Below are 27,596 nucleotides of genomic sequence, written 5' to 3'. Positions count from 1 at the left end.
GCATGAAATCCTTATCGTCCCCTTTTTCACTAGACTAGAGGGAAATGCTCTTTAATGTTCTTATTGGAAAGACAAGCCAAACGTGTCAGAGTCAACTTTGCTGAGCGGATAAAACTATCTAAATGCAAATAAACAAGTGAATCGTGTCACAATCGATTCAGAGTTTATCACGGCACAGCTGCTGTCGGGGCCACATTGTTTTACATCAGGCTTCCTCCTCCTGCTTCATCACATCCTATTCTTCCATCACTGTCTCTTTTCCCCCTCTCACATCTCAGAGCAACATAACTTGTTATGCCTCCATCGTCTCAGGCAAGGCAAAGTAAAAAAAAAAAAAAATTATATATAAAAAAACAAGGAAATATTTCAGAGCAGTAGTTTCCATCTTTTTCTTGAATGCACATTTCATCTGATGGATCTCATGCATTTTTCTTGTGCTCTGCTGCCAAGCAGTTTCCATAAAACAAAATATAGCCACAGGCACATTCTTCATTCTTCTCACTAGAATTTAAATACTAATTAATATGTGCCACAAGAAAAAGTAATATATATTTATATATACATATATATGTGTGTGTACGTCTCACTTTACCAGCCATCACTGGCTAAACTTGTCCTTCAGAAAAGTAACATCAGTAAATCCACTTAAAACTTCCTTTTGCTGGTTGTGCGTCGCTCCTGACCCGTGCGGTAAACTCGTGAAACTCATACGTGACGACGTTAAAGAAACTTCATGTTCAAGGAACACGTTTGACCACCAATTTTAAATAATTTCACCCTCGCATCCACGTCAGTGTTTGTGCCGGATGCAGTTTCCCATGAGTTTTTCTAAATATATTGTGTTCATAAAAACACAAGGTCACATTAATTTAACCCTAAACCACCAAAATCTATTCAGTCCAGGTGAAGGTTTTACAAAATTTGAAGAACTTACCTTGAAATGTTGTCGGGACATTGTGTTCACAAGATCAAAACACGATTTGTCTCATTAACCTCCAACTAGCAAAATCTGTTAAGTTCATCTTTGAGTGCAAGAGAACGCTTGAAATTTGAGGAAATTCTATTGAGATGTTCCTGAGATGTTTGCGATTACAAAATAACAAGTTCATCTTTGAGTCCACGGGAACGTTTGAACTAAATTTAAAATAAATTATCTTGTTCCTTAGAAAAAGTAATAAGATCGTCTTTGAATCCAAGTGAACGTTTGTGCCAAAATTATCAGGATTCATTAAGGATAACATGGTCACAAGGTCACTTAACCTTAACCTTCAACGACCAAAATATATTGAGTTCATCTTTGAGTCCAAGTGAACGTCTGTGTCAGGATTCCCAGAGGTTACGGATGTCGTGGTCGCAAGGTCACGTACGTACGAATGAACGGACGATACAAGGATTATTTTCTTTTCCAGTGAAGGTAAGAGAAACGAGAAGGTCTTGCACAATCCTGCAACACTGCAGCACAGCGACGGCCTCGTTCAATAACCTTCTTGGCTGGTATAATTCAAGGCTAAAAGATTAAAAATGTTCACTTTATGTCAACTCAATTTTGTCCGTGAGGAGGAGGAGAAAGATCCGAGAGTGACTGACACACAGAAAAATGGTGGATACGAATGTAACTTAAATGTTTACCTCGAAATTACCTCCCGTGTGTCACTGAAGGAGCTCAGCTTCAGGCAAATGTGAAAGCATTAATTACCTGAATAAAAGCAGCTCTCACTCACAGGTTAAAATATTCCAAATCTTAGTGAGCAGGGAGCACTTTCATGTAGCCTATAAAAGCCATTATTTTTCTAATAGTTGATAGGATTGTGGGATGATATGTTTGAAAGGGTTTAATGGTGCCTCTTTCAACAATAACACTTCCTGGATTATTTAACCGAAATGAGCTTTTAGGAAAAGCAGCACAGAAATCTTCCCTGGTTGGGCCGTTGTTGCAGATCACAGCTGTAAATTCCGACTTCAACTTTTTTTTTTTTTTTTGCTCATGAGAGTTTTCTGATTGCTGCTTGGCTCATTATACGGACTGAACTTCACGATTATTAACCAGTTTGCCAGTTTTATGTACTGCGTCAAATTCACAATGAATCAGCAAAAACCTATGTACTTTCAGTGAAACTAACTTTACATTGGAAACACTACATCCCTGTGAGTATTGACAGAAAGCTACTCATATTTTTCCGAATAAATAAAGCGCACAATGATTCATTCGACTCTATGCGTGGTCACTTCCCGGTTTTCAATAATCCAACGGGATGCATTCAAAGACCCTGGCAAAATTTCATCAGTTCTGTGTGATCGACAGTGTGACACGCCACGATATTTTTGTATTTCATGATGGTCAACCATGTCAAATTATCAGTGCTAGTCCCTAGTGGTCCCATGGTAGCCCCATGGTTGCCCAAGTTCAATAAAACGTACGGTGGCATCCCTCTATCGCTTCACCATGTCAGAGCACTCTGTTCTCTTATTGGTCAACGTCCAGGAGCACGTCACAGGAGATGTCAGACATGTTAGACTTCTCATTGGTGTGTCGCGGAGAGTCCCAGCCGCCAAATCTCTGTTCTTCAATCATGTTACACAACATGTCCGTTCATCATTCCCGACGTTCATAAACGGTACGACACTGGAAATGTGTCGGTCACGACTAAATCGCTTGAAAATTGGCCGCGTTCTCTGATCCCGGCATATTATAGGTTATATTCAGGCTGTCCAATATGGGTCCCAAGTGGGTATGTCAATGGTTTGCCCCACTTTGAGCTCAAACCCACTTCGTAACCTTTCCAGACTACGTTGGCATGGGCTTGAAGTGGAGAAATTATGCAGGTCCCATATGGTTTCAGTAACCATTCAGCCCATGTGGTCAAACATGGGTGGGGCATCCATGGAAACCACGGACAAACCTGCTTTGGGACCCATATGGTCAGCCTCATGGGGCCCACACTGTCATGCAGCCTGGGTTGCTACTGCCACCTTCTGGTAATAGAAACCCCACAGATTGGATCATCACTGGAGCAGAAAGAAGTTCTGTATCTTTGTTTTAGGAAGTGATCAACACTTCCGTGGTAGCAGCAGGCGTCTGCACCATTACTGAAATGGAACTAACCTGTGACCTGTGTAACCAGTGACCTGTAAGATGAAGTCGACATCTTTTCCTCGAGATCCGCGCCATAAACTTTCCCCCACCTTTAAACAATAAAAACTTCCACGCGGGCTGCTGCTGAATTATCTCCGGAATTAAAGCCTCTTTTATTGGTCGCCGAGAGAAACCAAGTCTATTATCCATCTCCTCACAGAGAGTTATTGTAGGCGAAGCACGTGGCCGCCTTGTCATTTTTCTATTTTCATGTGAAAGATATCAATGGGGGCCATATAATAAAGAAAAAAATAAAACCCTGAAGTGAGGGGAAAATAAATCAACCGGACTTGGTGTCGCGAGCTAACATTAAAGCCTTGTTAGCATCCGTGCCAGCGCCCATTAGGCCAGATTATTCTGAGTGCAAATTAGGAGTGTTACATTCACTTAGCAGCAGCCTTGTTATCTTAATGGCCATGTGTGCGATATTTTATCTGCTTCAGAAGAGAATCACTGGAAACCTGTGACATCTTTTCGAAACGGTAAGAAGCCGAGCAGTGGACGCGCTGTAAATACGCAGATATTAGTGTCAACATGGCCGTGGCCGTGGAGTGAAACAAATCCAACACACAAATTAAACTCTGCAACAAATAAAAGGTTTTCGACTTTGATTAATAAGAAAATGATAAGACATAGAAGAATTATGGATCTGTGTCCGTGTTTAAGTGCCGCATGGGTGAGTAATGCCGATTTTTTGAGGATTTCTTTATTTAATGGGCATATTTTTGCCACTTAATGCAAGGCTCACTGCATAAAATCTACACCTGTTTAAGTCTGCGCCCTCTTAAGAAGTTTTTTTTTGCTTTATCTTGTCATTAGACAGCATTTTCCCAGTAGAAACTGAAGTTTGTAAATTGCACCACTTTCTTGCACCAAACCCCATGGAGAAAATTACTGATTTTAGCTCAATGGGGGACACAGGCGCTGCTGGTCTACTGTTGCCTCGTGTAGTCAGTGTGTGTCACTGAGGTAAATCTGAACAAAGGATTTCAATCACAGAAGCCACAGAATAACACACTTGGTGAACTTGGTGATGGAGGCAGCAGAGGATTGTCACAGCACACAGGAGGTCTGTGTGCTGGGATGTAAAAATCGATGAATTTCTCTATCGAGTTTGGTGTGGCAGAGTGAGCGGCTTCCAATGTGACACACATTTTAGTTTTCCAGTGATAAAAGGACATCTTTAGAGCGAGATAAAGAAACGAAACATATTCTCAGATGTTGCAGACTTAAGCTGGGGTAGATTTCATTTCCTGTTGTTCGTGGTTTACGACCAGCGAACACTCGTGTGCACGGTTTTAGGTGGAGGTAGCTCATAAAGTCACCAAACCCGAGTTATGACTTGAACTATTGATTGAAACTTCTCGCACGTATCCAGAATCAGCGCAGCGGCAGCAACAAGAATAGAAAGCAGAGGTGTGACTTCATAAAAAGGTGTAAATTAATGTTAATAAAGTTGCTCCATAAGGTGTGAGACTCTCTATAAAAACCAGACCAGGACTCAGACGCTGGTCTGACCTGGTCTCCAGTGAGTACCGTGACAAAATTAACAAAATTAACAAGTTTGCATTCTATCTTTTACAAAGACACTTGATTTAATTCCATCCCCTGTCAGTGCAGAGACTGTGTGATGAAACAATAAGAATAGGGGCCCAACAGGTTGGAAGTTTTATTATTTTAATTCCTTTTACAGCTCCCCTTGAGCATAACGACATATGAATTTATCTGCGACCGCGCAAGAGGATTAGTGTATTGATTGTGTGTAATTAAAGGTTATAACACTTAAAATTACGGCCTCTAGGAGTAAAAACAAAGAAGTGGAGACATGTTTCATGATGGTACCTGAGTGTGTCCCGGCTGATGTGAATTTAATTGCGCTTTTTTTTTTCTTTTTTCTTTTGTTTAATGGTTTTCTACTCGAGTTTTTATTGCTTTATGAGTGTATGAGAGAAAATTAAATAAAATTGAAACATACTGTAGTATAATGCAGTTATTTTATAGTGTACTGTAGGGTAATAAAGACAGCAGTAAACATTTTATCTTCCAGTTCCCATACGAGTTCTGAGGCAGAATCACAAACTTTATGTTAAAGGGATAGTTCAGGATTTTTTTTTATGGTACCGTTTGATCTCCTAAAAACATTTCATTGCCACAAGACAGAAGACCTTTTCTGCCTGGGAACTGACGTTTTGTGTTGATTTAGAAGCGTTCACGCTCCCACACAAAAATCCATCAGTGATTTTAGCTCACGGGTCTGCTGCTGCCTCCTGTGGTCACTGTGTGTCACGGAGGTAAATCTGAACACAGGATTTTAAACACAGAAGTCAGAGTAGAAGTCATGTAAACTTACCAATGGAGGCAGCAGTGGTGTGCTGTGATGTTAAATCACCGATTTTCTCTATGGGATTTGGTGTGGGAGCATCAGCGGTTTACAAGGTGACACAAATTTTTCAAACTTGGATTTACTTCATATAAACACATGCTCGCTCAAGTCTACCATAGATTGAGAATATGTTCACGTCTTTATCTCGCTGTTGGATGGAGTTTGTAAACCACTCACTCTCCTACACCAAATCCCATAGAGAAAATCAGTGATTTTAGCTCACAGGGACACAGGAGCTGCTGGTCTTCTGCTGCCTCGTGTGGTCACTTTGTGTCACTGACGGGAACTCAAACGATGGATTTCAAACTCAGAAGTCACAAAATAACATTTGAAGTTGCTGATGGAGGCAGCAGTGGATCAACAACTCCTGTGTGCTGTGATGTTAAATCACTGATTTTCTCTATGGGGTTTGGTGTGAGAGCGTTTACAAAGTGACAGAAACTTTATTTCAAGACAAACACTGTGAACACATTCTTAAAAATATCAGTAGACAGAGATTTTTCTTTAGTGAGGCTTTTGTTAAGTAGCAAATAAATAAAAAAAAGACATTTGCTTTTCATCTTGTTCCCTGGCAGCCATGTTTACAATGAGTTTGACACTCAGTGTCTCAAGCGTCGGTTCTCAAACACACTTAATTTCCACGTTAACAAAAGGCTCGGCTGATAAAAATCAATGCTTGCTTTATTGTACGCTACTTAACGCATATATCCACTGCTTTATCTCACTGCGAGGCAGACTTTTCAATGGAAATTCAGTGCTTGAGAGTTTTTCTGATTTCTAAGCGACTGAAACTGACTGATGGCGGCAGAACACCGAACAACTCCCATGTCCTGTGTGCTAAAAACTCCTCCACTCTACAGACTCCATCTCAGCTCAGGTGGTGGAGGGGCTAAACCATTACAGGCAGGGTCAAAGGGTCCTTGAGCAAGACAAAATTGCTCTCTTTGTGTGTGTGTGTGTGTGTGTGTGTGTGTGCGCTGCTGTTATCCAAACAGTATCAGGCTTTTCTCAATGTCGTGTTTTTTCTCTCATTCATGTAAATGGATTTCAAGCAGTTTCAGCTCACGGAAAGCTCTGTGTTGCACATAAAAGTATAAAGACAAGGTTTTTATATGGTAAACAGGTGATTTAAAGACTTATATATATTAGAAAATATTGGCTGAAATAATTATTAGCAGCTCGCCCGTTCAACTGAAGCTGCTCCTACAGGGTCATCTTTTTGGGTTTTGGAGACGTCTTTGTCCCGTAAATATGTCCAACACACAGAAATGTAGGACAGACTCCTGCTGTGAGGTTGCAGTACCCCTGATAGAGAAAGAGGGCGACAGAGAGGAGAAAACCAGCTGTGTTTGTGGACAGATTTGCTGTTAATCTGTGAACAAAGCGTGGGGGAAAACGTCGCTACCAGTTCACGTTAATGTTGTGTACAAACACTAGAGAACAGTGACGTTCGCGGACTAAATAAAATAATGTCAAAATCAAGTTGTGCAAACTTTACGCGACTTTCATCATGGTCCAAAATGGTCCGAAAAAAAGAGAAAATACCCCGTGAGCAGCAGGCTTCTCTGGGGAGGAAATGCCTCGATGACACCAGGGGTCGTAAGAGAATGAAGAAGATCATCTCAAGTGATCTACTGATCTTAAGATGTGTCAGCACATTCAGTCCTTCAATTCGAGACAATTGGTCCTGGAAAGTCATAGCCCCACCCTCGCTCTTAAACTATTAGATTTACTGTTGCCATCTTCATCGTCTTCTTGTGTTTTTAGACAGCGCGCAACCTTTATGCGCATGTCTTCTTTTTAATTTTTTGGTATGTGTATATCTGTGGCAGTGTTAGAGCGCCACATACAGGCCTGGCATACATACTACACCGTTTAGAGTCATTTTAGGGGCGGGATCTGTGTGTATGGAGACAGGAAAGTCCAGTTTTGGTGTAGATGAGGCCTCAGGCGCTTGTTATCACAGTGAATAAATCCACATCTTGACATCCTTGCTTGCGTTGTCAACAATATTTAGCTTTTAATGTGTTAAACTGGGAGGTCAGAGAATGCAGATGTTCACCATTGTACTAGCAGAACTTGGTTTGTGGTTCACCTCACGTGCACAACTTGTTTTCTGTCGACTACAGTACTGTGTGTCTCAGGTGTGCTCGCAACTACAGCGTCACACTGAGGGAACAATTTCAATAGTTTCAATAGTCCAGCGCCGAGACCTGGACGCATTCAAACGCTCAGAGCTGTTCTCGGCCAAACTCTTTAAAAAGACGACTTTAAGGACACAGAGTTATTTTTACGGCGCCATGGGGAGCGTAATTAATATTCCTATGAGACGAGTCCAAGTGTCGGCATAACCTATGCTATAAATAAGACAACGTGCCGAGACAGAAATAGATCCAGAGCCAATACGTCGTTTAAAAATAACCTCTGTGAGCTTTCAATTTAATGCAGTGTTATTATTGTGTGTTTAGGGCTTCAAGTTATTATATAGGAATAAAAACACTTATCTCATTCATCTCAATAATTTTTAGTATCACAAGAAGAGACGGGACGATTTACAGGGTCAACGTGCAGCTTTAAAATATGTGCAATCTGAGTGATTTACTTTGAACTGCCACTAGAGGGCTGCCTGCTGTTTTTCTCAGTCCTTCTACGACAGGGGTCTCAAACTCAATTTGCCTGGGGGCCGCATGAGTTAGAGTCTGAGTGAGGCTGGGCCGCATCAAGTAGGAGCTCAAAAAAGAAAAAAGTAAGTCTTCCAGTATTCTCAATCTTTATTAATATTTAATATTAATATTAATTTATCTACTTTCTGTTTAAGAAACTTTAAAGTGGACATATTATGCAAAATCAACTTTTTAATCATTTTAATACTTATATTTGGGACTCTGGAGGCCCTACCAGTCGCCAAAATGTGGAAAAAGAATATTCAGTCATGTTTTCGTGGTGCCCTTTGTGTAAGTATAGGCGAAAAAACATGCAATGTTGAATTCCCTGTGCATTATGACGGCAGCATGCACATTTCACCGTGAATGTTACCCCCCCACCAGTAAGTTTACTTCGAGAGCTTTAACTTTAACTTGGAGAAATAGGGTATAATATGTCCCCTTTAATGTTTTTTTTACAAGAATTGGTCAAATCTCACCCAAAGCCTTCTTTTTTGGAGATGTCATTTTAACGTAATTTAATGTTATTTAATGTAACAGTGGAAACAGTTAAGAATAGGCTCCGCCCATTACAGACAATTACAATTATCTCAATAATATTGTGTATCACAATAATTTTAGACAGGCTCAATGACTTTAAAGGAAGGACGCATGATTTTAAAAAAGAAAATTCCCATCAGTCAATTTCCTTTTTTTCTTTTTATTAAGGTGAAACGACTCTCACTTAGCAAAATGACTTTGTCACTTAAATTCACTCCCGATAACAAACAGCAGGGAAGTGTGGTGGAATTAGTAGAGCTAATGAAAGACACAGAAAGCTCACTACGACCATTTTTAAAGACATTAAACCAAAAAAGTGGAAATTGAACATCGTACAGCTCATTTTCTTCCACGCCGTCATTTCAAAAAGTGTCGTGTCAAAAACCAGGTCGGGGCCACTTTGCAGGAAATTGCACCTTCATCATTGAATGGTCCTCAAAATCACAGAGTCTCTTATATCGAGTGTCATTCGGGGTGGGGAGAGACTCAGGATGCAACACTTTTGGATCCTCACAGTTATTAGTTTGACATCGACTTTTTCCCACTTTCACTCGTTCTGTAATTGATCACAAATGTGCTCTGAGAAGAGTCAGTGTTCCGTGGCATGAGATCATAACTGAGTTAACAGCAGGATCTGTGCAGCTGCAGGATGTGCGTGTGTGTGTGTGTGTGTGTGACCATGACATCATACTGTGGGGGTCCAACGCTGAAGATAAATGATAAATACAGCCCTTCTGTTTTTGTGGGCAAATATGTATGGAAGCCCATTTCTGGCAGAAAAAAAGGAAAAAGGAGTTAAACCTTAGCCGTGATAATAAAATATCCTCAAAGTAAGTCGAAATTATGAGATAAAATGTCGAAATTATGACATAAAAAGTCATCATTTCGAGACAAAAAGTCATTATTCTGAGATAAAAGTCAAAAGAGATGTCTGAAGTCCACGTTTCCCAAAAGAATAGAACAACACGTGACCTCCAACAGCTTCAACATCTCTGCACAGGAGGAAGCTGGAAGTAAAGTCAGATCTTGAGACGTACTTTCTAACACTGGCGTGACATGCTTGACCCTCTCAGCTCCAATTCCATGTAGAGGCTCTTTCATGTTCGTTGGAAATGCCCTGGATGTTTGCTCCAGCCTCCACCGTCTTTGTTAATTAGCCCTCATCTTTCTTGTACCTTGAAGAGGGCTCCGATCTCCTCAAGGCGAGGAGATTGGGACTAAAAGTGGGCAATTATCCCCTGGCACTGTTCAACTTTAAATGGCAGTGAACTTATTGTGAAGTGTTTCTTTGACTCTACATGTCATCTCATGAAATTTTAGAATATTGCATTATGTGTATCAATAAAAACAAAGGGCAAACACGCTGCAGTAAATAAAACAAGAATTTCCTCTCCCACACCAAACCCTATCAAGAAAATCAGGGATTTTTATATCAAAGCACACGGCAGTTGTTGATGCCACTGCTGCCTCCTTCTATAACGTCAAGTGTGTTATTTTGTTTTATGACTTGGATGTTTAAAATGTCTTAGTTACGATTTATCTTAGTGACACAAGTTTACCACACGGGGCAGCAACACACCAACAGCTCCTGCGTCCCTGTTAGCTAAAAATGTTGATTTTTCTCTATGGGCTTTGGCGAAGGAGAGTGTAGTTATTGTAGACTTAAGTGACGTAGATTTTGTTAGAGGGAGTCTGTGCCAGCAGGGGTCGCACACGCACCTACAAAACTCACACACTTTAAATTTGACTGGCTGATGGAGAAACTGACCGGTGAAATATTTATTTTTAGTTCCAGTGTGCGAATTTTGGTGAAAATATTTGAATAAGGTAGAAACTGAAGATGAAATAAATATACCTAACTTTTTCTTAAGTGTACAATCACCTGATTGTATTACTTTTTGTTCTTCATTACCTCAGAATGAGGATTTTATACTTATATCAGAAGCCAAGGACCTAATTCAAACTGTTGCTACAAAGTTGGACGTGTGGCATTGTCCAAAATGTCTTGGTATGCTTAAGTGTTAAGATTGTCCTTCATTGGAGATGAAGTTGCCTAGAGCTCAAAGCCTAATTAAAACACCTGTTCAATCAGTACTTAACAGGTGTCTGCAAATACATTTGTTCATATATGGCGTGTTACGGTTCGGTTCGTTATGGCACATATTTCTTTAGCGTTTCCTTTAGGAATAGTACCAAAATAACCGGCCCCAACTGGTCCAACTTTCAGTACCCTTCCCTTGGGACACAGAGTAATGGTACAGTATGGTCAGGGTGGAGCTAGACTTACAACAGTAAGCTGATCGGACAATGGAGGACCCTCAATTGTTGTCAATTGTGTAGCGCACCGGTACAACATCACGCTAGGTATCTTGCCAACTTGGCCATGGGGCACAGCGCCCACCCCAAGTGAAGGTACTGTTTCCAGTCGAAATGCAAGCCTGAACGAGGGCTCCGAACCAAACCGAACTGTACCATGATGGAAACACGTCTTTAGTGATCTTGAGATTTGATGCTAACTGAAGGCTACTGTTTCTCCAACACTTGAGAGGTAATTGTGAGGGATATTTAGCTGCATCATGCAACTTCACTGACAAATTTTACTCACTGCACCTTTAACTATCCTGCTTTCAAACCTGATTCTGTGCCATTATATTTTTTTTTTTGTACACACATTTTCACCTGTAATAAGCCGCTCGCAGTGCTCAACGAGCTCCCGTGTTTGAAACCTGATGGTTTTGTTATGAAAATGCCCTTTCATCCCTCCGAGGAAGCCTAATTTTACTAATGAGCCTCTGGCTGGATTATAATTGACAAGTGCCAAATAGCAGGTGTTTTCGTGCATTTGAATTTCAAACATTGTTCCGCTTTGAGCACATATTCAAATGTTGGGAAGAAGGACCAGCTCTGGCACCAGCTGCCTGATACTTGGGAGCCTGTGATGGTGGCGTTGGAGGGGGAAGACGTGTCAGTGTGAAATACCAGGCCCTGGGTTTGCATGTTTCAAGGCCGACAGCTCAAGTAAAGACGCCGAGCTGGATCATGACTTTACTTGGTGAACGAGAGAAAGCTGCGAAAGAAGCACTCCCAGGCAAGGGCATCTGCAAGGCTATAAATAATGGGGTGTGTAAGAAGCTATAGTGATGGCTCGCTGTATTTACTCTTGACGGCTGTGTGAATGTGGTGTTTTTCTTTCTTCTTCTTCTTCTTTTAAACTTGCGCCTGCAGAGGGACAATTAAAGAAGCCCATGCATGGTTCTAGACGCAGTGAATGATTATGGAATACTGATGAGAGGTGATGTGAAGCCAATCCTAACAGCGTTTCACTGTTGAGCTCTGTATTGATCTCTCTCTCTCTCTCTCTCTCCCTATGTGTTTTTTCTCCACCAGCTGATGAACTGAAAAGATAATAAATTAGTTTGAGTTTGATGGTGGGAGAGTAAGAAAAGTAAACAGACTGGAGAAACACAATGTGTGAGGCATTCAGGTGTCTCGGGTTTTACACTAAGAACTTTGTATTACTGTAGGTTGGTATGCAACTGATTAAAATGATTAGGTCCAGTTTTATCCAAGTATTGTGTTCATGAATTAATTACTGTAGAGGTTTTCTTTTCAGGCAAAGGCCCAATAAATCCTGAGGCCACTGGAGCAGAGTGCCCATCTTAGTTCTTGTTCAAAAATCTTTGCAATTGTTCTCGAAAATCAAACAACTGCAGAGTAAAGTAAAACAGTGTTAAAGGGACCAAAGAGAAGTAAACAAAGACACAATAACAACATAACCACAGCCGTACTATTACAAGAAAGATCCAGGTACAATTTATGACTGCAGAGACATGACTAGAAAGAGACATAATCATACTGCAAAGAGACAACCACCATACAGATGCCCACAAAAAGACAAAACTTCAAAGATGCAATCGCCATAAAGACAACTGCAAAGAGACAAAATGGCAAAGACCTGACCACCACACATACAACTGCAAAGACACAAAACTACAGAGACATATTCACCAGAAAGATAGACGCAAAGAGACAAAACTATTAGACAACAACCAGACATGAGTGTAAAGAGACAAAACTACAAAGAGACACAACCACAGTAGAGACAACTGCAAAGAGAACACATTACAGAACAATTCAGACATTTACATAAACAGCATGTCCACAGTCACTAGTGGGACAGTACCGTGTGTATGACTTATTTAATTGGACACAAGAACTCACTGGAATCACAACTTCAGGAGAGAGACATCATAGTTGAAACCTAATCGGGAAAATTATGACTACAATGACGGTATCACACTTTAAACTGAGCTACCAGATGCCAGCTAAAAAGTTCCAAGGACTTTCCAACATTCCAAAATCTTAGTCCTTTAACACTATCACAGATATGACAGGGCTGCATTCCACCTCATAAAGACGTGCGTGAGGAAATAATTAGTGAAGTTGATGGTAAATGTGACTTCTCTTCCAGTTCATTTTCTCTCCTTTCTTCCTAATCCCCCATTAGCATTTGCCAGCATTACTCTGGGAATTTGGTGAGCCTTGGCCCGCTTCACGCAGCATGAGCCCAGACAGACGGGGCTTGTCAAAATCAAATAAAATTATTGTCAGATTTCAGCTGCTCTGGAATTATAATAACCCAATCTGCAGCTATGAAGCCGTCGAGCATACATGAGGGCGGAAACGGGTTTAGAGAAACTTCCCAGCGTGACCCCGACTTTAGTTTCTGAAAACAAAATCTCTCAGAGAAGTCTTCCTGATTTAGTCACTGGTCCGGCCTCGCCATTGTCCCAGCTTAATGATACGCTTCTCATTTAATCTACACAATAGCACAAGAGTGCTGTGCTGATTAGGGCTGACCCTAAAAGTAATTGGCAGGCTGCTTGCCAAAGCAGGGAATTAATCTAATGTTTCGGAGCAATGATGAATCAAAAGCGTTCAGAGGCGATAAATCACAGGAGGCCAAACAAACAAATGACAGTGACTGTAATTATCAAGAGGACTTTGTTTTGCAGCCTCACAGGAGAAGCCGGTGGACTGACAGAAAGGCAATAAACCTCTGAGGGACTCGAGACGCCGTCTCAGCAGACTGCCGAGCTACAGTGCAAGATGGTGTCCCGACAATTAATTCTAAAATCGACACAAACGCTCCGCGGGGAGGCGGCGGATTACAGGCGTCTGCTGAGAGGTGTGAATGCGAGGGTGTCGGGGAAAACACGGGCGAGGCAGGTCTACACGTCGTTTGCTCACCAAGCAAACACCAGAGTGTTGTTATTCATTTAAACTCGTCAGCTCCACTCTGATCACAGACCCTGGTATACACAGTGGAACAGTATTTATGATTTACCTCAAAGTACCACCAGAGTAAGCTCACAGTTTGAGAACCATGGGTCTAAAACACGTTTGAAACACTGTGCCCTTTAGAGCCAAGGTACAAGGAGGCCCTTTAGGGGTCGCCACAGCACATCCTCTTTTGCAACCTTATCCCTCGTGTCCTTATCTGTTCTCATATTCTGCTTCACAACATTAATGAACCAATTCTTTAGCGGTTAAAATCTAGCCATACAAAACGGGAAATACCCGTTCAAGAACATGACACATCATCATGGAAGCAGAAGATCAACATGCCATTGGATAACAATGGCCTGGATGAACAAGAATCTACACAGATATCCGAGTCGATAGCAACTGGACTTTGAAGTTTTTCTTCAAGACATCTTCCCACTAGTGACCAGAAACAACCGGTGGATCACCAAAGACTGAAACAGGCACTCAAAACCTGTGGACATCCCAAATGGATCTTTGTGAAGACTGCCACCAAGGCTAGGAGGAAGAAGACCAAGAGGGACGAATGTCGTTATTCCATGTGTGGTCAGAGTATCTGGAAAAACTCAGGATGATTTCCAAACCCAGCAGAACCTTAAGACAAAGGCTGGCCCACGGCAAAAGACCACCCACCTCACACCCAAAAGAGTAACTTGGGTTTACAGAGTCCTGTGCAGTAAGGAATGCACCAACCTAAACATTGGAGAATGGCTCAACACAGGAGCGCCAACTCCTCAGCTGTCTACATCGTACATGTACAGGAAAAGGGACACTCTTTGAAAGACACAAATGTCCACAATTTTGACAGAGAAGACATTCACAGAGGTCAGATTTCCTGGGTTTCACCGCCAAACCTTTAGAACTGAAGAAGCCTCTTTGAATGACAGGTGAAAGGTCTTCAAGAAAACCTTCAAGTCCTGTTGCTACCAACTCAACGGGTTCTGCTAACATTAACGATCGTGGACTACAGACGCGTCTCCCCAGTAAACGGAGAGAAGCAAGCAAATTGATCATGACCTGTTCAAGAAAATGTTAAAGTAGTTGGCTAATTTTCTTATAGACTTGCAAAGTCAGTGGCCATTTAAGAGAAGACAGGTTCCAGACATTGCCACATTGGCTTTAGCTTTACTTTCAGGGTACATTTACACACAGTTTAAAACTACAAACCAATAACTGTTCTTCTGTACTTCTGGAACACAACTTTTCTCATATTTACTGTTGACGCCATCTGTTACAACCCAAGGAATTATGGGTGTTGTAGTATTCACAGCTTTACATCTGAATTCACACAATTAAGAATAATTTATAATCCCTTTTTAGAAATGTTTGGTTGCTGTTTATTTACGAGTACACATTCGTTGGTGTGCCGTTTGTCACACGGTGCCGCCATTTGTTGAGAGCAAATGAGATTCAAATGGGAGGTTGAAAAAAAAAGAAGAAAGAAATCAAACAACATTGATTTACATCTAAATCAAAATCTTTTCCAATGTAATTACCGATCATGAATGATGAATTAGGAAAAAAACAGGCAAACAGAGAGGCTGTCAGACAGCATGCTGGGAGGTTTTGTTTGATGTGTTTACTCTCGGAGGCACTTTGCCCAACTTCTCTCTCTCCGAATTAAAAAAATGGAAAAAGAAAAAGTGTGTTGTGAAGGTGCTGCAGACCATGGGTCTTTTCAAAAAGCATTAAAATCGTTGGATTCCGTGGTGTGCTGTGGTTTTGTTTTCTGCACAAGAGGTGCAGAAAACAAAAACTCAGTCCTGGTTTCCCTCACCAGGACTGAGATGGTTACAAAATACCTCAAATTAAAGGACATTTGGCAAACGCTCCGGTGGAGAGAGAGAGAGATGGGAGGAGGGAGGCAGCTCATAAACGGCAAGGAAGGACGGAGAGTGGCGGGCGAGGACTCAAGCTATTGCTTTCATGTCCCTCCAGTCCGTCCTCACACATGAGGGTTTACCCGAAGAAATCTGCCGACCGCAGTTCTTCAGAGAGTTCTGACTTGGCCCCGTCGCTGGGATTGTTTGCACAAACGGGAGACATTTGGCCAGGGATTATCACCGGCCCAGACCTCCTCGTCTCAGCTCTGTGCAGTCGCCTGCCAGAGACTCCGCTTCCTGCCAAGCTCCGAACTACACTGAGCTGAAAAATCGTGTGTGGATGAGGCAGCGAGAGCGCAGCACCGCATGTTCATGGGGGAAACAGACAGGCACACATAAGAGGAAAATAATAGCTGTGGTAGAACTCAATACAAGATCACTTATTTGTTTTTTTACACTTACACACTTTTTTTTAATGGGTTCAACATCAAAGTCGTTGTTGCACATTCACCCAACAAAGGGCGAAAACGGTGAATCCTCTAAACCTATTTCCTTCACATACATTTTTTTTTTTTTTTTGGATGTGGAGCACAATGAAGTCTGTGTCCAAAAAAATGCGACTTCATCCTCAAATGTTTTGACCCTCAACCAAAGAAACTCAAACAAAATTCACATTTAAAAAGGTGAAATGTGTATGGTCATGTCGGAAATACTGACGATTACAAACCTAGAACACCTCTCAAAAACGTCTCGACCAGAGAAAAAAAAATATGGATATTTTTCTTCCACACAGGGAACTTAACTCTTTCACTTTGTGAACAACATTATATTTGATGAATATCTAAACAGTCTTTAATTGTTGACTTGTCCCCCTCTCGTCATGCGAGAATTGTCCGTATTAGCAAGAGACTGAAAGTCTTACATTAAAATGAACCTAATTCAAAGGTTTTATTTTTTTACAAAAAAATAAATAAAACAGACGCTGTAGGAGCCAGGAATCTAGGTTTTGCATATGTTATTAATTGCTTATTGGATGCTGGAATTGTTCTGAATTTGGGATTGGCACATGGGTCGGTCATGACGCCGGGTGTGCACGGTGGAGCGGTATCTTTTGTTGACCACCGCATCAATGCGTGTTTGTGTGAACCTTCTAATCTGCAGTGAGTATAATAAGAGTTGTTTTCACACATCATAGTCTGCCAGACTCTTTGGGTACGATTGGGGACTTCAATTAGGCAACATTCAGTCAGTCCGAGTTTTCTTTTTACACTTTCGCACTTTAGTGAAACAAACTTTTGAATAATATATTCACCTCCTCGCATGAGGCGGCGCTGACAAACATCGAAACAAGAAAACTCACTCATCTGTTGATTAATGCAGGACAACCTATGTTTCTGCCACATAAGAGCAAAACATGGACATCGGTCAATGGGCTCAGCCGTTTCTCCCGGGCTATCGGTCTACACGCGCATATGTTGTGGTTGTGTTTACCCAGGATGCCATGCGTTGTGGTCCGCTTCCTACATTTGGTTCGCCTGAAGCGAACCGAGATATACGAGACATACGCTTTTAGGCGCACCAGAGTTTGCTTTTTTTGTGCGCATCACAGTTCGGTAGCGCGTTCACACCTCCACGAACAAACCGGACTTTCCGAGCAAACAAACTAGGGTTTGATTACGAAGGGGCTGGTGTAAACGCACCCTGAGAATCACATGCGTTTGTGTGAGCCTCATCAGTAAGCTCCTGTGGTTTAGCCAAGGGCAGTGTCTTATTTATGTCATTTGTTATATCTGGCAAACTACAGGACCAACATTCATGCAAAGTTTTTAAATGGTAGTACAGTATGAGGTTTGTTTTTCTTGGCATTCAGCAATTGTAATTCGAAATGGGTTGCTGGCGCCAACCCTAGTTGACATAGGTATACCCTGGACAGGTCGCCAGTCCATCAGAGGGCGACATCAAGATAAATAATCATACACTCTCACGCCTCAGACACCTTTAGTGTGTCTAATTTGCCTTATCCCTAAAACTGCAGGTTTAAACCCCGGTTTTTACCGACCGTGTGGCCCATGTTTACATCGATCACCTTTAAAGAAAGTGAAATCAGAGAAGTTGGCAATTCATTTAATGGTTGATTCGATGAATCGCTGCAACCCTATAATCTATACATCTGAAAGGCAGAAGGAAAAAGAAAGAAGATGACAAGCAGAGCAAGTTATAACAAAAAGGATATATTTTTTTATGTCTGAGGTGAGGAGAAAGCGTGGCTGTGATTGTTTTGATTTTTCAATTTAATGAAATCGACTGTAGTGGCTGTTCAGGGACTACAGATGGAAATGTGCAGTCGACTGCAGATCAGTTATTGTTCTCACACCATGCTGAGCGAATAAATAGTGAATAAAACAGTATCAGGTTCCTGCTCTGAACGACCATTTACACTCATTCATTGCCAGCACTTTCCTCTGGGGTTTCCCCCCAGTTCTCAGCTTTAAACCAGTTCTTTATCACTGACTGGAGAAAAATGAGGAAGGAATATTACAACAACTGTGTTTTCATTTGAAGACTGCTGTTGTTAACGACAGGATCTCCATGTCAACATCATCTTTAGCATTTATGCCTCCAACATCTGCTGTGTGGAGAAAACAAGCCAGGAATGGCTCTGATTAGAAGACAGTTTCTTAAATTGGACAAAAAAAAAAAACGGTGCTTAATTCCGCGTCTGTGTACTGAATATAAAAGACGATGCAGCTGTTTCAACAACCTAAAGAAAACCAGATTGATTTTATTTCAATCACATTCCTTTCAGACGGATGAAACGTTGCATCATTTCTCTGCTAAAAAAACGTTTAATTTTTCTCCTTTTTTCCTGCCTTGTATACTTTTGTGTCACGGTTTGTAGCCACAAAATGAAAACATGATAAAAATGCTGGGACACTCGTGGAAGAGTCAGGGAGGATTTACAAAAGTGGGTCTTTGAGGAACAGCGGGGTGTCGTCTGTAAAGCTGGAAACCCCCCCCGAAATGTTTGCCAAGCAAATACATCTTCTCAGGGCTGTGTTTTTGTTCCGCATGACCCTCACATGGAGGATAAAGCGGTAGAAAAAGACCTGAACCTAGTGATTGAGACCAATAACTCCTCAGGAGAATGTTTACTGACATAAATGGAGTTTTTTCCTGCTGACTTCCGTTTTTCGGTGGTTAATTCTGTCCTACATTTGTGGACTTCACTTCACAAACCCCCCGATGACTACTGTACATTCTAGGATGTGGATGCAGATTATGTCTGAAATTCTCATCTGAGCACGGATAGTGTTTGTTTGAAAATGGTGTTTTTTCCGTCTTCGTCACCTCCCTGATGCGGCTCCTGCAAGCGTAAATGGCCTCCGATGCACAAAAGCAGAGACTGAAGAGCACATAAGAGGCAGAGTGGAGACAGAGAGAAGCTCCAGGCGCTCAGTGTATCTTTGTTAAGCTTCTTTAATGCATGACCCACAGACAGCCGTGGGGGGGAGGGGGTTGAAAAGAGCAGCAGAATATCATGTTTGCTTCATTAGGGGAAAAAACGACAACCTGAGGTGAGGTGAGCTCAGACAAACAGACAAAAAATGGGGAGAGATAATAAAAGACAATTAGAGGAGCGCGTGTCGTGTGCAACGTGGAGCAGAAGAAGCAGAAATAAAAAAAAAAAAGTGAATTAATCAGTTAATTAATCAGAGGCTTTTCACAACAAGTTCTATTAACTCAATAAAAAAAAGTACTTTGAGTCTCTTGGCATCGTTGCATCGTAGTTCATTATTCTATAGGAAAACAAACAAAAAAAAACTTACATGAATGACTCCCTAAACTAAGTTTTTTTAAAATTCTAAATGATCTCCCAGTTATTCAGGATTATCCCAGAGCAGCTGGAAAAGCAATCACAGCGATAAAATATACAATAACCTACTAAAAAAAAGATAAAGACACAGAACTTTAATTTAATTTAATTTAATTTAATTTAACTGCCGCAACAACTTTTATTAGGATTTGATATATTTAAAAAAGTTGAATTTATTTGAAAAAATATTTATTTTTTTAAATAACAACAATTTTTGGATAGAAAGCTCCACAAAATGTTAAGAAATAAGCAGTAAAACAAGGAAAATGGACTTTATGGTTCTATTCAATTCAAAGAATTTATTAGTCCCATAATTGGTTAAACAGCATAAACAGCCACACAAATGCACCAGGAGCCAAAACACTGCCAGTAGTTGATAAGAAGCATGTTAAACCAATAAAATAAGATACACTTAAAAACTACTTTAAAAGAGTATAAAACACAATATAAACTGATCTAATTTGAAAAGAAAAGAAGCTCCGAGAACTAGTTTATCGAGAAACCACAAAATAAATTTGCTCAATTAACGGCTCCTCTGTTTTCCAGTTAATGTTCGGTGTTTAGCTGTGATTTATTAATTCATTCATTAATTTTTTCCTCTCACAAAGCTCAAAGCAAAATCAATCAGTTAGCTCCTTAATTCTTGGGTTTTTCAGTAATAGTGGTCATTTGGACTGAGTTAAGTGAGAAATAATCATTATCCATTTAGAGTAAGGCTGAAAAATAAGAGGGGGAAACTGAGCTACTTTAGTGGTTGTGGATTTATATCATTAAAATTGTGTTGTTTTTTTTGTTGACTACATTGTGTGAAATACTTGACTTAAAACTTCAGTATCACAAAAGGAGAGGATTCTCTCTCCATTAGTGAAATTTTGCTATGTTCCAGTTGTAGTTGTAAATTGGAATTTCCATTTCTAACTTCCAACTTCCGATATCCGACTCGAAAACTTGGACGTGGACATGGGATTCCAAGATGGCTGCCACTAAATAACGTTGTAGAGCTTTTTATCGACGGGTATTGCTAGCCACGGCTGAGATCGAGATATGTTTTTCCAACCTGTAACTTCTGATGACTTCTCGATACAATACGATAGCAAAAAAAATATTTGTGAGTATTTGCAAAATCATATGTTGCGATGTACTCAAATAACGGCTCTAGTGAGAGTGAGCACTTGGCGCCCTCTAGTGGGCCGAAATGGCAACTGATTTTTTATGCTTTATGTTAAAAAATGATATGCTAATAAAAACAAATTAAATAAATACACACAAAATATCGCAATAGTTCACTGTATCTATTCCTCCCACACACACCCCAACAACTATATATTTATTTTATTATACAGTTTGTCAGTTGTAAAATCATTTGAATTATGCGTATTTAAACAGAGGGTCCAGACCTGGTCCAGTGTTCAGTGATGGGTCCTCAAACGCAACAGCAGGAAACCAAAAGAAAGGCTTTACACTTTTCCTGGGATAAAGTACAGAGCAAAGTGGATTTTAAATGAAAGTGTGCAGTTGAAAACCACCCGAGTTTTTCATCTTTGCAAAAATGCCTTTTTTTTTAATTAACACACACACAGAGTAAAGGTGCAGAAATAACTACCATTAAAAAGATATTTCCCATCTGGAACCTGATTAACGTTCCCCAGGTAACGGAGGCGACTTCAGACTCATTATAACTTTGAACTTTGTCAAATAAATCGTGACGAGCTTGAGTTGATAAATCTCAAACTGGCACTAAAGAACTTCATCCACTGTGATAATCTGTCCTCAACAGAGACTCTTTGCATGTCAAAATGAGGTGTTTAAAGGTCCAGCGTGTGACATTTAGGAAGCTTTATGGACAGTTTTGAAAAGTGAAGTGCTCTGAAAGTAAGAGGTTCTGCCGCCAAAGCTCTCACACTGAACCGACTGGGTAAGTGTTGAGTTTTGGTTGGAATACTCCCCAAACTGAACTTGTTTCCCTGTCATTGTCGTGAGGCACATTTTTTTTAGCAAATTTGGACTTGAAACAACCTTCCGCTAAAATATAGTTGACGCAAATGGGAAACTTGGACATGTTGACTTGTAAGGTAACGTCACTGAACACTCTTGGAAACCTCTGCACACATCGATTATAGAACATCTCCACGTCGTTGGCTCACAGATTACCGGAAATAGTCCAGCTGGATTATTAAAAACCAAGTGACCATGCATATAATAGAATTGACAAACCAACTTCCAGAAACTGTGTCTCTGTGGTCTTGTAGTTTTGTTACGACCATAACAGAAGTAAGGCGACTATTCCTCAACAAATAAATCGTTCTACTCCAATGACGACCTAAATTGTGGTGCATCTATTATCGTAAGGTGGCAGCAGCAGCAAGCATTTAGGTCATGTGCTGCATTTATGTTTGCAACAGTGATTCAATTTACAAGGTTCCTTGAATGCATCTTGAAGCTGCTCCTCTGAGCTCAACATGATGTGAATCCATAATAAACTCTACAATTCGTCACTAAACACTCTTGGTAACTTCTGCAGAGACCGCCTGTAGAAGATCTCCATGTCGTTGGCTCACAGATAACCGGAAATAGCCGGGCTGAATAACTGAAAACCAGGAAGTGACCGTGCATATCACAAATTCACAAACCAACTTCGAAAAAAATGTGTCTCTGTGGTCTTGTAGTGCCGTTGCGACAGTACTTTCATTGGCCTCATTTTACCAGACACTTGTGCAAAACAAGGCAATGAAGGAAAATGTGTGTTTGAATTATGCATATGCGAGTGTGAGGGAAGTGCTGTGAGTACAAAGCATTAGAAACAGGTCTTCAAATAACGAGCAACACTCAATATGTAAATTCACTGCCCGATTTTAAAGCAATCACGCGTACGCTCAGCGTCGCTTTCCTGGAAACGCTTTGTTTTTGTATTAAATTGAATATTTTTATTTCTCCTTTCAGTTTTACAGGATCCAGATGGAGGAGTTTTTTTTCTTCTGCCTTAACAAAGACAAAAACTGATCAGGATTAAAGGAAATAAAAGTTGTCACATGACAAATGGATTATGTCTGTTATATTTCACTGTAACCCTGTTTTCTGTGTGACTGAATGAACATCAAAACAGACGCACCATGTTTAAGTCCGTGCAGAGTAAGCGGCGTGGTTCACATTGATGTTTTCATGCGGCTGCTGCTGCAACTCGTGACAGTCCTGTGAACGCACCACCGGGGTGGAGGAGTGTCGCCGACGGGTGCCATTAGACAGACGACAGAAATGACTCAAAGCTTCCTTTGTGTGTAATTAAGGGAAATTATCCGTCACAGTTCTGTCGGATGAAAATGTGCCTCGGCTGAGGTTGGACTCAGGATGGTGAATGGGCTCTCGGCTGAAAAGGTGTTTCAGAGACTTCTCTGACCACCTAATGTTTTAAATTGAGGCTTTTCTTTCAGTGGCCGTGACGTTTAAGTGACTTTGAATCATGGGGCACAAATGGACTGTCAAATATTCAGCCAAAAACGAGCAGGAAGTGACAGACTTCCTGAGCTACAGTGAAAGCTTTTCAAACATGTGCATTTGATAGGAAAACATTATAAACTTGTGAAAATGGCTGTTCAAAAACAAATTGAAAAAAACGTTGTTTGTTCGATTACAAAAGGTGAGTTAAGGCAACTATTCCGCAACAAATAAATACATTATTTTACTCCAATGATGACCAATGACAGCAGCAGCAAACTGCATTTATGTGTGATTAAACAGTAATTACATTTACAAGGTTCCTTGAATGTATCTTGAAGCTGCTCCTCTGAGCTCAACATGACGTGAATCCTGCATGATGCTGGGATAGACAACACAAATTGAGGCTGATTTAACCCTCTTATGACCATCATGATATTCAGGCCGCCTGGATTTATTTTGATTTTATAGCTGTAGAATTGTCAAAAAATGTTCAATGAGTGAGTTTTTTCTGCCCCTTTTTCCAAGATAACTTTCACTTTCGATATCTGGCAGTTATTTATTCAACTGTTTAGGAATTACACTACCGAGAAGCCGACGTCACAAACGTGGACGGTCTTTCCACAGAAGTCCTGAGGTTATACCGTCATGACAAATATATGGACACAAAGGCTCCATTTCTCTTTCTGGTATCCATCCATCTTCTACCACTTTATCCTCCACATGAGGGTCACGCGGGGGGTGAGCTGACATAGGGCAAAAGGCAGGGTCACACCCTGGACAGATCACCAGTCCATAGCTTGAGTTTTCTAGATGTCACAAATGGTCGAGGAGTTACGGCAAGGAGACGTACGCATGCCAAATCCTGTTGGCGATGGTAGCAGAAGGGTTAAAGCGATTTGGTCGTGGCTGATTATGAACGTCAGGAACGATGAACAGACATATAGTGTAACTGCTTAAGTCCGACTCTTGTTCAAATTCACCGTAATTTGAAAAAATTTATTTTTTTTTTTTAATTTTTCCCAGGTCGTTGGCACCTGGGCTCTAAAGCAATTACCCTCAATAAAACCAAACAAAAGGAGATAAAAGGCTCCCTAATTTAATCTAATTTGTATTGGGTTTTAGTCTATTTCATAAACAACAATGTTCCTTTCATGGGCTGTGAAGAACTGATCCAAAACTATCAGGAGAATCTTTTTCATGCTTCACCTGCTCTCGCTGGAAATCAAAATCCAGCTCCACTGTCACGTATTGACAGACTCTCAGAAATGCAGAGGTGTGTTCACTCATTCTTTGCTTTATTTCACAGGTTCCGCCAAATCCCACACACCACATTCCACATTCCTGCCGGATTCCTTTTGTTTTTCCAACAATGCCACCACTGGTATTTTAAACACACTCAAGGCCTGAGCTTTGGTTGAAAGCAGCAAGAAAAAGAAGCTCCAATCAGGTTTTTTTATTTGTTTTCAATCAAACCAAAGACCTACTGACTGTGTATTTTAAATACAGTTTAACAAAAAAAAGAAAGGTACAGTATGAGCTTGTGGAGATATGGAAGTACAAGCGGTTTGATGTGTGTTTGACAATTTCCACCCACTCTCCAGGAATTATAATGAAAATATTGATGGAGTATTATTCAAGCACCGTGAGCGGCTCTCTGCTTCACATTAGTTGCGATTTATAATGTACCAGCTTACTGTTCACCAAAAGGCTCTTTTCCACAGGGAGTCTGGGGATTCCCACACAGAACTAAATTCAACTAAAGTGTGGAGGAGGAAAAATAAAGGAGGTTCATGTAAAACAACTCCTCGTGAATTTGTTTGAAGACCTGGACAATGTAAACACATGTCCATAAAGAATGTGAGTGTTAATAATAAACTTACATCCATACAACATCAATCTGCATCCATAAACAGCAAACATTTAAATTCACAAACCTATATCTATAGACATCATAAACAGCATCAAACCATTTACATAAAAGTAATCACTTACTCAAAATTATTCAATAAACAACATAATCAAAGGTTAATCAAACCTGAGACCATTTAAGGATTTAAAAACAAATAAAATATTTCTAAAATGAGCCCTAAAATGCACAGGCAGCCAGTGGAGTGAGGCTAAAACAGGCGTTATGTGCTCCCTCTCATGTGCTCCAATTAAAAGATGCACAGCAGTGTCTGATTGACTCCAAAATAAAGTGTGTTGCAGTAATCTAGGCGAGACTTGATAAAGGCATTGATTACAGTTTCAAAATGCTGTGTTGAAAGGAAAGGTTTTACCTTTGTTAACTTTCTTACATGAAAAGAGCTGGAATATCACTACTGCACCAATTTGACGGTCCAATTTAAAATCACTGTGGATTTTAAAACCCAGATTTGTGACTAAATGCTTTACATGCTATGTCAAAGGGCCCCGGTCAAAATACTATCACTTCAGTCTTCCTTTCATTAAAACGTAAAAAGTTCAAGGCCATGCAAGCTTTGATCTCATCAAGACACTCAAGAAGTGAATTGACGGAGGAGGACTCGTTTTGCTTTAGGGGTACATAAATCTGGCTGTCATCGGCGTAACAGTGGAAGGCGATACTATGTTTCCTAAGAATGGAACCCAAGGGAAGTAAATAAAGCTAAAAAAGCAGGGGCCCAAAAATTGAGCCCAGTGGGATCCCCCATGACAGGGGAGCAGATGAGGATTCTGAACCAGCAAGCCTCACACACATAGTTCTTTCTGCCAGATATGACCTGAACCATTCTAGTGCAGTACCACTAATGCCCACTAGGTGCTGAAAACGAAACAGTAACACATTGTGGTCCACTGTATCAAAAGACATAAACAAACGCTGTAAACCTACAGACATAAACAAGGTAAACCTATGCACCGATGACTACATCCTATTATATATAAGAGGTTAGACTATGTATACTAAATAAAACTAAATATATAAAAAGAAAAAGAAGAATTTAATATAAAGATATTACTTATGTTAGACATTAGACATGAAAAAATGTACTTCTCGTTGTAGAGGAATAATTTGTGCTCGTCTTAATTGTTCATTACACGACACACACTACAGCAGCGTTTCAACAGCCTCCTCAGTGAGATCTCATGTGAAGGTAAAACACCTGCTGCTTCTCTACTTGACAGCACTCTCTTCACCTTGTTCTACAATAAACATCACCCTCCTCTCCAGTTTCTCATCAAACTCACTCCAAGTGTTTTTTTTTCGTGGTTTCTGGAGAGAGGGAGCGAACGATAGATAACAGGATGAAAAAAGTCGGAGCCAATCAGTGTTTCTCCGCTCCTCCCTGGACCTCCACTACAAAGACGCCTGAGAAGCTGACAGAGCCAATCGCAAGCAGAAGATCAGACGTTCCTTCAGGAACTTCTCTCTACATTTCCATCCAAGAGGCAACTTCCTCCCCAGCCTCTCAAACTTCTTCTTGTGCGTTCTTCCCACCAACGTGGATTCTCCTGGAATGACTGAAGCCTCAGCGCCCGAGGCGAACGCTGTATCTCCTCTAAAATACCCTGTTGGACACTCAAACTGCTTCAGAACAGAAGATCTGACGCCTACACTCTCCAAGATATAAGAGTTCTTACACAACTTTATCTCCTGAAGTCAGAGCTCTCAGAGAACTGCAGGTCATAAACAACCCCATTTTCAAAAAACCCATTTTAGACATAGTTATTAAGGGTTATTGATCTTCATGGGCAGATTGCGGTGCTGAGTGAGCGTGCGAATAGAAGAGTCACGCGGGGGAATCGAGAAAACTCAGACATTAAGTGCTGCATGAGAAAAAGCAAATGCAATGTCCTCAAAGAATAAGTATTATGGATGGACTGATAATCCTGATAATCAATACTTAGATTTAAGTATTTATCACTTCTCATTTTCCTTGTGCAACAGTGAGTTGTATATCATTGTGTTTGAAGGAAAAATGGAGACATTCTAGGTCTATTTTCAGATAATAACGAGTTCATATTTTGGGTTGTATCACAATCACTGTCCATCATTTTGCAAGTGTACACACAGATTCTATAGAAGACTCTTTATGAAGTCAGTACTTCCTGTGATGAAAATAGACCTAGCCTGTCTGTAACCCCGGGTTTTTTCCTTTAAGGCTGCAATGATGCATACATTTCAAGGTATAAAATAAAAAAAATAATTCGTTTTTAGCCTCTTAAATGTCAACATTTCCTGTTTTCTTGTCTCAAAACTGAATATCTTTGGGTTGTGGACAAAAAACACTGATCAACACAATTTTTCAAATGCATTTTAAAGATAACTGACAGCTTATTGATTGGGAAAATAATCATTACTTGCAGCCTTACATAGGTTCCCAACAGCAACTACACTCTAATGAAATCTTTGGCCACAGTCGCTGTCGGAGTGCATCACATCAGTTTGACGCAGGTTACA

The 27,596-nt window shown here is 40.6% G+C and overlaps 1 long non-coding RNA gene across 2 annotated transcripts in view; it reads right to left on the bottom strand.

Moving 5' to 3' along the window:
- LOC131468194 (uncharacterized) overlaps nt 1–27,596 on the bottom strand; it is a 72,986-nt gene that overhangs the window by 10,212 nt on the left and 35,178 nt on the right. Inside the window, exon 5 of one of the 2 annotated variants that reach the window (XR_009241684.1) lies at nt 8,968–9,489. The exons of the other annotated variant lie outside the window; for it this stretch is intronic. This is a non-coding gene — a long non-coding RNA (uncharacterized LOC131468194). Of the gene's footprint in view, nt 1–8,967; nt 9,490–27,596 lie in introns of those variants that run through there. 2 annotated transcript variants of the gene reach the window in all.

The sequence above is a fragment of the Solea solea genome, chromosome 1, assembly GCF_958295425.1.
Source record: "Solea solea chromosome 1, fSolSol10.1, whole genome shotgun sequence".
NCBI lineage: Eukaryota > Metazoa > Chordata > Actinopteri > Pleuronectiformes > Soleidae > Solea > Solea solea.
The sequence above is the reverse complement of the archived record's forward strand: the minus strand, read 5'-3'. Positions and strand labels throughout refer to the sequence as shown.